This window comes from Schistocerca piceifrons, chromosome 6, assembly GCF_021461385.2.
Source record: "Schistocerca piceifrons isolate TAMUIC-IGC-003096 chromosome 6, iqSchPice1.1, whole genome shotgun sequence".
Taxonomy (NCBI): Eukaryota; Metazoa; Arthropoda; class Insecta; order Orthoptera; family Acrididae; genus Schistocerca; species Schistocerca piceifrons.
The window spans coordinates 201,390,477-201,399,770 of NC_060143.1; positions in this window are offsets into that span (position 1 = coordinate 201,390,477).

The window sequence follows — 9,294 nt, forward strand, 5'->3', positions numbered from 1 at the left end:
ATACTAACAGTGTCAGGCAACTATGAGGGCGTCTTGAAATGTGATTCCTCCAAATTTTTTATTCTGTTCTCAAGATCGGTTGAGGTATTACGTGTGATGCAAAATACTCGGTCGACTTTACCGCTTCTTTGACGCAAGTTACAACCCTCTGCTACTAGAGGGATCCGGATTGTAGGTGTGACATGGAGGTGTGTAATGTAGGGGAAGGCGGGGCAAGACGGGGTCGTCATGTGATGTCACGTGACACTTATTTCGTATTGTATTTTAACTTGAGATGTAGAACATATTAGTACTGGACTAGGATTCGAATCCAGATCTCCCATTTATGGGATTTTAACCATTTCTGCACTATATAGTTCCCTCATTTCATTGTTTCCCTAACATTCCACACTCTTCAAGGTCTCTACGAAAGGCCCATGCCTGGGTTAGAATCCTGGTCTGGCACAAAAATATTTCGTCATGCAGTAGCATATCGACACCAAACTACTGGTGAAAAAAATTATGTTGTTTAATGTGTCTCCATGCATTGTCAACGGTGACGATTTGTAGCAGCTTCGACTACCACTCACATACAGAACTTTTCATCACATTATTTCAGGCCACTCCTAGCTACTAATGAAAAAGAATACGATTGTTAACGTTTCTTCGTGTCTGGAACCGGACTCACAGTAAGCACAAAATTTTCGTTTCATTATTTCAAGATGCGTATTACCTGGTTACTGTAAAGCAAAAACAATGCTTAATGTCTATCAGTGCCTAGAAAACAAGGACTACAGGTGCAGTTTCGAGACCTGATAAGACCAAAAATTTTCTATTTCATTTGGGTTTCAAATAACTCACTACTCATGAAATAATTCTATATCTAACATTTTATTGCGCTTAATTAACAGTTCTATAAGATTCGGAGTTCGAATCCCTGTCCAACACAAACCTTTGAATCATGTCATTTCAAGTTCAAACAGATGCACACTTTGTTATTTGCGAAAAAAACCATATTTAAGATCTTTCATGTTTAGTTAACAGCGACAACAGTTGCTGGGTAAGACTCCCATATCATGACCCAATACAAAAATTTTCATCATTTAATTCCAAATTGAGACTCGCTTTCCGAAAAATCAGTTACTTTAATAAATTTGATTTAACAAAATTTAAACACTGCCCCATATCTAATAACGTGCTTCCTTATACTTGCAGTATCGTAGCAAGAGGGGCAGTCCAACGAAAACCAGACAGATAGAAAAAAGTAAGTAACTGTTTATTATTTCAAAAGAAAGCGGATGATTGTTAAACCATTTATCCCACTGTGAGACAAGATGTTCAGTACCTTCCTAGGCCTCCGTTACTTAACAATTACATTTCCTTACCTACATCAACACGCAGGAATCATTTACGACCCCCACATTAGTAATAGTACACCGATTGTACAGAGACCTTCACAAAAAAGCTTGATACACTGGGAGCAACTGGAATTTGCGCCATAGGCTAGGGTGCTTTAATCTCATCCCTAGATATACAGGGTCATTCACCTAAAACTTGCACTGCAGATATTGCAGATATGAAAAGTTATGGCATTGCCTCCGGTAGAAAAAGTAGTAGGAAAAATTCCAGAGCCTGAAGAATGGAGAAGCGGTATCTGCGCTATCAGAATCACAAACATTATTATCTGTATTCTTTTGTAGAGAAAGAATGAGTGGTTTTTTTTTGTTTTTTTTTTTCATTGTCTTATCGATTCGGCTGTTCTCGCTGAGTGACGTTAATTGTTCACGGTCTGTAACTGATACAACTATTTGTAGTAGTAATATAATATAATATAAGTAATAGTAATATAATAATATAAATATATATATATTTATATATTTATATATATGAGATTAATAATTGTAGTGCGTGTTTTTGTCAGTAGCGAGTACCTATCCTGTATATGACTCAGTGCGCAATAATTAAATGTTGCCCTGACCATTTTTGTGTAGGTTCATTATTGTAGCGACGCCATTAATGACAAAAATTAAATAAGTTCTTCCAACAGTCATAGAATACTAGACGTATAAACAGAATAATCTTAATAATCTGAAAACGGTACCCTGTAGTATTTTTTCTATTCATATTAGGCCAGAGGTACAGTTTTTTAGTAATAACGATATCAATGAATGCTTACGCTATCTTGGAGCATCCAGCCCCACAGAAAAAATAACTAAGCATTGTTTAAATATATTATCACGTAATATTAAAATTGGATCTTTAATCCATCGTTAGTAGGACTGATAATATGTTGGGATATGTATGCTATGTTGGTGATAGCGCCCTGAGAAAAATTAGCCGTGGTTTTTAACAAACATAAAAGAGAAAAGGCATTTCATAAGAATAACGGCATAGCTATCGTTGTATAAAGTAAAAAAATTAATTATTAATTACGCGGTAAAGTGCCACTGAGGTTTTCATAGAATGGATTGGTAATCGGGAGCTCGTACTATTAGCCAATAAGTAGATTTTAATAATACTTAGAAAGCATATTTTTTGTACAAAGTTCCTTTCTTGAATCCAACAATGTTTACTTACATTAACAAACTATAAATTAGAATGTTATTAGTGTTTGTTGCAGGATTCTAATGCGAGTCGATTACGAGATATCATATTTTGACAAGTTTCCACATCGGCACTTCTTTGTGCCATTCAACATGTGCAGTTGCTATGTACAATGTTGTTATGTTTGCTTACAGTACGCTTTTGTGCTCCTTGAGTCAGTTGCTACTTGCTAATCAGTATGTGAAAGTTCAAGCATTAGGTCGTGAGTGGAAGATGGGATTTACCAATGCGGAGAAAGCCGACATGCTCATAATGCGTGGGGAGTGTAGGAAAGAATGCAGTTCGTTCTTGTACGGTGTATGCAGCAAGATATCCCAACAGATATCAACCATCTCGGCAGTTATTTTTAACCTCTTCAAGACCTGCATGGAAACGATTATAGGAATCGTGTTAACTTCTACGTATGAGCATTAAGACAGGGTACTCCAGATGTATTATGTATCATGTTTACTGATGAAGCCACGTTTACGAATAACAGCCAAGTAAACCTCCGAAACATGAGCTGTTGGTATCTTCACAATCCCCATTGGCTTCGTCAGGTGGAACGTCAGCGTCCATGGAGTACAAACCGGTGGTGTGGGATAGTAAACCGTCAGCTCATAGGGCCATTTTTCATGGACGGGAACACTGTACCCGCGGAACTATCACATCTTTCTAAAAGGTCATCTTCCACGGATGCTAGAAGACATTCCTCTGCGGGCTAGGAGAAACCTGTAGCACATACAAGATGGCTGTCGAGCCCATAGTGCACGAAGCATGTATTCACGAATTGTTTCCAAATCGACTGGCTGATAGTAAGGTATGAGTGACAGTGGGACATTACATTATTTAATAAGTTATTTGTGAAAAAAAAAGAATTGTATACCAGGAGTAAATCTAATGATTGTCTCTAACTAGAAGTCTGTAAACATATGTGTATGCGAATCAGCTTGTTTTAAATTGATCTAAATTTGTAAATACTTTGACATGTCCTATATCCTTGTAGAAAGAGATCTACGGACGAATAAACCTACTACTACCACTACTAATACCACAACTACTACGATTTCTACTCCAAGGGAGCAAAAGGCATATTGGAAAAAATTGGCAAGGAAGCACTAGAAACCCTTTGGAGGAGACATAAAAAAATCTTGCTGTTTCTGGAATACATATGTCTAGGCAACAAATTTATGTCATTAATATGGCAAGATCACAGATTAATGCAAGCGCGAGTTAAGGCATTGCAAATGTGGAATGGTGGTATATTAATAACCGGTGTTATCACCAGAATGTTGAATGGAAGCATAGACACGGGCATACATTGTATTGTACAGGTGCCAGATGGCACTTCGTTGGATGGCTGTCACACTTGGTCGATCAATACAGCGGCAGTTAATGTGTTTGTGGATGACGCTGGAGTCCTCGACCGATCATGTCCCATATGTGCTCCACTGCATACTGAGTTTTCGCTTGGCACCACTGAAGTTGCAAATGACGGTGGTTTGGAGTCGGTAGAATGCACGCTACTGGGCGTATATATACAATTGTAAAGATAAATATTGTTGTTGTTGTGGTCCTCAGTCCTGAGACTGGTTTGATGCAGCTCTCCATGCTAATCTATCCTGTGCAAGCACCTTCATCTCCCAGTATCTACTGCAACCTACATCCTTCTGAATCTGCTTAGTGTATTCATCTCGTGGTCTCCCTCTACGATTTTTACCCTCCACGCAGCTCTCCAATGCTAAATTTGTGATCCCTTGATGCCTCAGGACATGTCCTACCAACCGATCCCTTCTTCTAGTCAAGTTGTGCCACAAACTTCTCTTTTCCCCAATCCTATTCAATACCTCCTCATTAGTTACGTGATCCACCCACCTAATCTTCAACATTTTTCTGTAGCACCACATTTCGAAAGCATCTATTCTCTTCTAGTCCAAACTATTTATTGTCCATGTTTCACTTCCATACATTGCTACACTCCATACAAATACTTTCAGAAACGACTTCCTGACACTTAAATCTATACTCGATCTTAACAAATTTCTCTTCTTCAGAAACGCTTTCCTTGCCATTGCCAGTCTACATTTTATATCCTCTCTACCTCGACCATCATCAGTTATTTTGCTCCCCAAATAGCAAAACTCCTTTACTACTTTAAGTGTCTCATTTCCTAATCTAATTCCCACAGCATCACCCGACCTAATTCGACTACATTCCATTATCTTCCTTTTGCTTTTGTTGACGTCTGAGGGTATTTCGCCTGTCTCGTATATCTTGCTCACCAGATGGTAGAGTTTTGTCAGGACTGGCTCTCCCAAGGTCGTCAGTAGCTCTAATGGAATGTTGTCTACTCCCGGGGCCTTGTTTCGACTCAGGTGTTTCAGTGCTCTGTCAAACTCTTCCCGCAGTATCGTATCTCCCATTGCATCCTCCTTTCAAGACACTGTCCATTCCGTTCAACTGCTCTTCCAAGTCCTTTGCTGTCTCTCACAGAATTACAATGTCATCGGCGAACCTCAAAGTTTTTATTTCTTCTCCCTGGATTTTAATACCTACTCCAAATTTTTCTTTTGTTTCCTTTACTCCTTGCTCAATATACGGATTGAAATAACATCGGGGACAGGCTACAACCCTGTCTCACTCCCTTCCCAACCACTGCTTCCCTTTCATGCCCCTCGACTCTTATAACTGCCATCTGCTTTCTGTACAAATTGTAAATAGCCTTTCGCACCCTGTATTTTACCCCTGCCACCTTTAGAATTTGAAAGAGAGTATTCCAGTCAACATTGTCAAAAGCTTTCTCTAAGTCTACAAATGCTAGAAACGTAGGTTTGCCTTTCCTTAATCTTTCTTCTAAGATAAGTCGTAAGGTCAGTACTGCCTCACATGTTCCAACGTTTCTACGGCATCCAAACTGATCTTCCCCAAGGTTGGCTTCTACAAGTTTTTCCAATCGTCTGTAAATAATTCGCGTTAGTATTTTGCAGCTGTAGCTTATTAAACTGATGGTTCGGTAATTTTCACATCTGTCAACACCTGCTTTCTTTGGTATTGGAATTATTATATTCTTCTTGAAGTTTGAGGGTATTTCGCCTGTCTCGTACAACTTGCTCACCAGATGGTAGAGTTTTGTCAGGACTGGCTCTCCCAAGGTCGTCAGTAGCTCTAATGGAATGTTGTCTACTCCCGGGGCCTTGTTTCGACCCAGGTCTTTCAGTGCTCTGTCAAACTCTTCACGCAGTATCGTATCTCCCATTTCATCTTCATCTACATCCTCTCCCATTTCCATAATATTGTCCTCAAGCACATCGCCCTTGTATAGACCCTCTATATACTCTGTGGTGTCACCGCCAGACACCACACTTGCTAGGTGGTAGCCTTTAAATCGGCCGCGGTCCGTTAGTATACGTCGGACCCGCGTGTCGCCACTGTCAGTGATTGCAGACCGAGCGCCACCACACGGCAGGTCTAGAGAGACTTACTAGCACTCGCCCCAGTCGTACAGCCGACTTTGCTAGCGATGCTACTCTGATGATTACGCTCTCATTTGGCGAGACGATAGTTAGCATAGCCTTCAGCTACGTCATTTGCTACGACCTAGCAAGGCGCCAGTACCAGTTATATTGTGAAGCATGTACAGTCAAGAGCGATGTACACCAATTATAGATTAGAGTTAAGTATTACATCAACTACGCACTTTATTTGCTACTAGAAATTCCCTTAACTGTTCCAGACCTCACGCCAGTCTGCGTGAGCTTAACGCGTGCCTTTCGGCTACCTCCAAGTGGCTTGGCTGTCTTATTGGATGCTCTTGGACAGCTCGTCCAGGGCCAACGTGCAATGCAAAACGATGCGGCAGCCGCCGCTCCACCGCTACCGCAGCCACAACATGCTGTTGCACCACCTTTTCGTCCTTTTGATGCGGCACTGGAAAGCTGGACGGAGTGGTCACGCCAATATGGATTCCATCTCGCCGCCTACAGAATTCAAGGTAACGAGCGGCAGCCTTTTTTGTTAGCATCCGTCGGGGTGCACACGTACTGTGTGATAGTGAAATTATTTCCCTGACGCGATGTAGCAACTCTGTCCTACGACGAAATTTTGTCGGCATTAGATGCATATTTCAAGGAATCAGTCAATGTAGTTGCAAAAAGGTATACGTACTAATCGGGAGTGGGTTGCAACTTTGCAAGGCCTTACTAGGGATTGTGCTTTTGAGTGTGAATGTGGACTCCCTTATTCAGATACTATGGTGCGTGATGCAATTGCACAGAACGTTTCTGAAGTTCGTATACGGGAGCAAATTTTGAAACTAGTCAATCCCTCCCTTCAACAAGTGATAGACATATTGGATAGGCAAGACACACTTGACTTTGCTCAGGAATCATTTGAAACTTCGCCAGCCGTTGTCACGTTAACCGGCCCGCCGGGCGCGCTGCACGGAACGGTAAACCGCCCTCGCGCCTGTCCACGCAGCTACGTGTGCCGCGCCAGCAAGCAAATGCAGTGCTAAAGTCATGCCCGTGGTGTGCTACTAGACATTCGCGTGAGAACTGCCCGTCACGCCAAGCTATTTGCTTTTTCTGTAATAAAAAAGGACATGTTCAAAGTGTTTGCCAGAAAAAGCTCAGATCGGACACTAACAACCATTCCAGGCCCTTTGCTTCGCGCCGGAATCGGAATCGAACCAAAGATACTCAGGCTCGTGAACCTTCGCCCATGGACATTCACGTAGTTAATTCCACTTCGCCCAGTGCCACTCTCTCTAACAGTGACTGTGTTCATCCCACAAATAGTGTGCGTCGACATCGCAGGAAATCCCGTCAAGTCGCAAGTGATTCTGTACCAGTGTCGGTTCACGTTGCACGAGACAGTCACTCTTGTCGTCAGCAGGACAATAAACTTTTTGTGGACTTGGATATTCAAGGCAAAGTGATACCGTTCCAGCTCGATACAGGAGCTGCAGTTTCACTAATCAATAAAGACACGTACAAACAGCTGGGCTCACCTCCATTGTGTGCCGCAAATGTTAAGTTAACTAGCTATTCCGGTCAGAATATCCCTGTGTTAGGACAGTGCAGCCTTCTTGCAACATACAAGGGACAAACAAAACTTGTGTCATTTTACGAACTTCGTTCTTCTTCTGCTGTGAACTTGTTTGGTTTGGATTTACTTCAGTTGTTTAACTTGTCTATAGTAAATCAGGTCCTATCAGTGAACCAGACTGTTCCTTCAGCCAGTATTTCTCGTCTATGTGAAGAATTTGCAGACATTTTTGCTCCGGGCCTTGGTTGCGCTAAGAACTATAAAGCACATTTGGAACTGAAAGTAAACGCGCAACCGAAATTTTTCAGAGCGCACAATGTTCCCCCACGCATTGCGTGATGAGGTCGCAAGAACGTTACACAATCTGGAATCACAAGGTGTGATTGAACATGTGCAGGCTTCTCTCTGGGCATCACCCTTAGTAATTTTGCCAAAACCTTCCGGAAAATTGAGACTTTGTGTGGACTTCAAGGCAACAGTGAATCCACAACTAGTGATTGCAACTTTTCCTTTACCCCGCCCGGAAGATCTTTTTGACAAACTGTGCCCGGGTAAATATTTTTCGAAGTTGGACCTAGCAGATGCGTACTTGCAAATACCACTGGACGACGAATCCCAGCGTGTTTTGGTGGTTAACACACATCTTGGTTTGTACCGATTCAAAAGACTGCCATTCGGATGTGCATCCGCCCCTGCATTGTTTCAGCAATATCTGCAAACTTTTTGTGCGTTGGTCCCTACTGCAGCAAACTATCTGGACGATATTGTGATCTCCGGAAAGACGGAAGAAGAACATTTAGCCAATCTCAGAATAGTATTTCAGGTCTTGCGCCAAAATGGTCTTCGCTTGCGGAAGGACAAATGTGTGTTTTTTGCTCGTGACTTACCATATTTGGGACATGTAATCAATGCCCAAGGCATACATCCCAGTCCAGAGCACCTCCGCGCCATACAAGACTTGCCTTCGCCGCAGAATTTGAAGCAGCTACAGAGTGTGCTGGGAAAAATACATTACTATAATAAATATGTGCGCAAAGCCTCTTCCATGTCAGCTCCGCTTCATCGCTTGCGCCGTAAAGGTGTTCCGTTCGTCTGGACGGCGGAATGCGAAGGCGCCTTTCGCCAGTTGAAATCGGCGTTGCTTTCCAATACTTGCCTTACGCCATTCGATCCCTGGAAGCCCCTTTTGTTGATGGTAGATGCATCGGATTTCGGGATCGGTGCTGTGCTTGCGCACAAAGATGGATCACACGATCGCCCTATTGCCTTTGCGTCCAAATTGCTCTCGTCTGCGCAAAGAAATTACTGACAGATAGAGAAAGAAGCTTTGGCTCTCGTATTTGGTGTTACTAAGTTTCATGATTTCTTGTATGGTCGTCACTTTACCATCATCACGGACCACAAACCCTTGACGTCACTTTTTCATCCGAACAAGCCAGTACCTCCACGTACAGCGCAGAAATTCATTCGCTGGTCTATTTTCCTCTCGCAGTACCGCTACGATATCTTGTATCGGTCCACTGCTAAGCACGGAAACGCCGATGCGTTGTCCCGTTTGCCTGTTGCTGAGGATAGAGCATTCGATTCTTCCGAACTTGCTTGCATGTTCATTGATGCGGAAACCGATGACGTGGTCGAATCGTTTCCGATTGATTTTCGTCGTGTGGCCACAGCCACAGCTGCTGA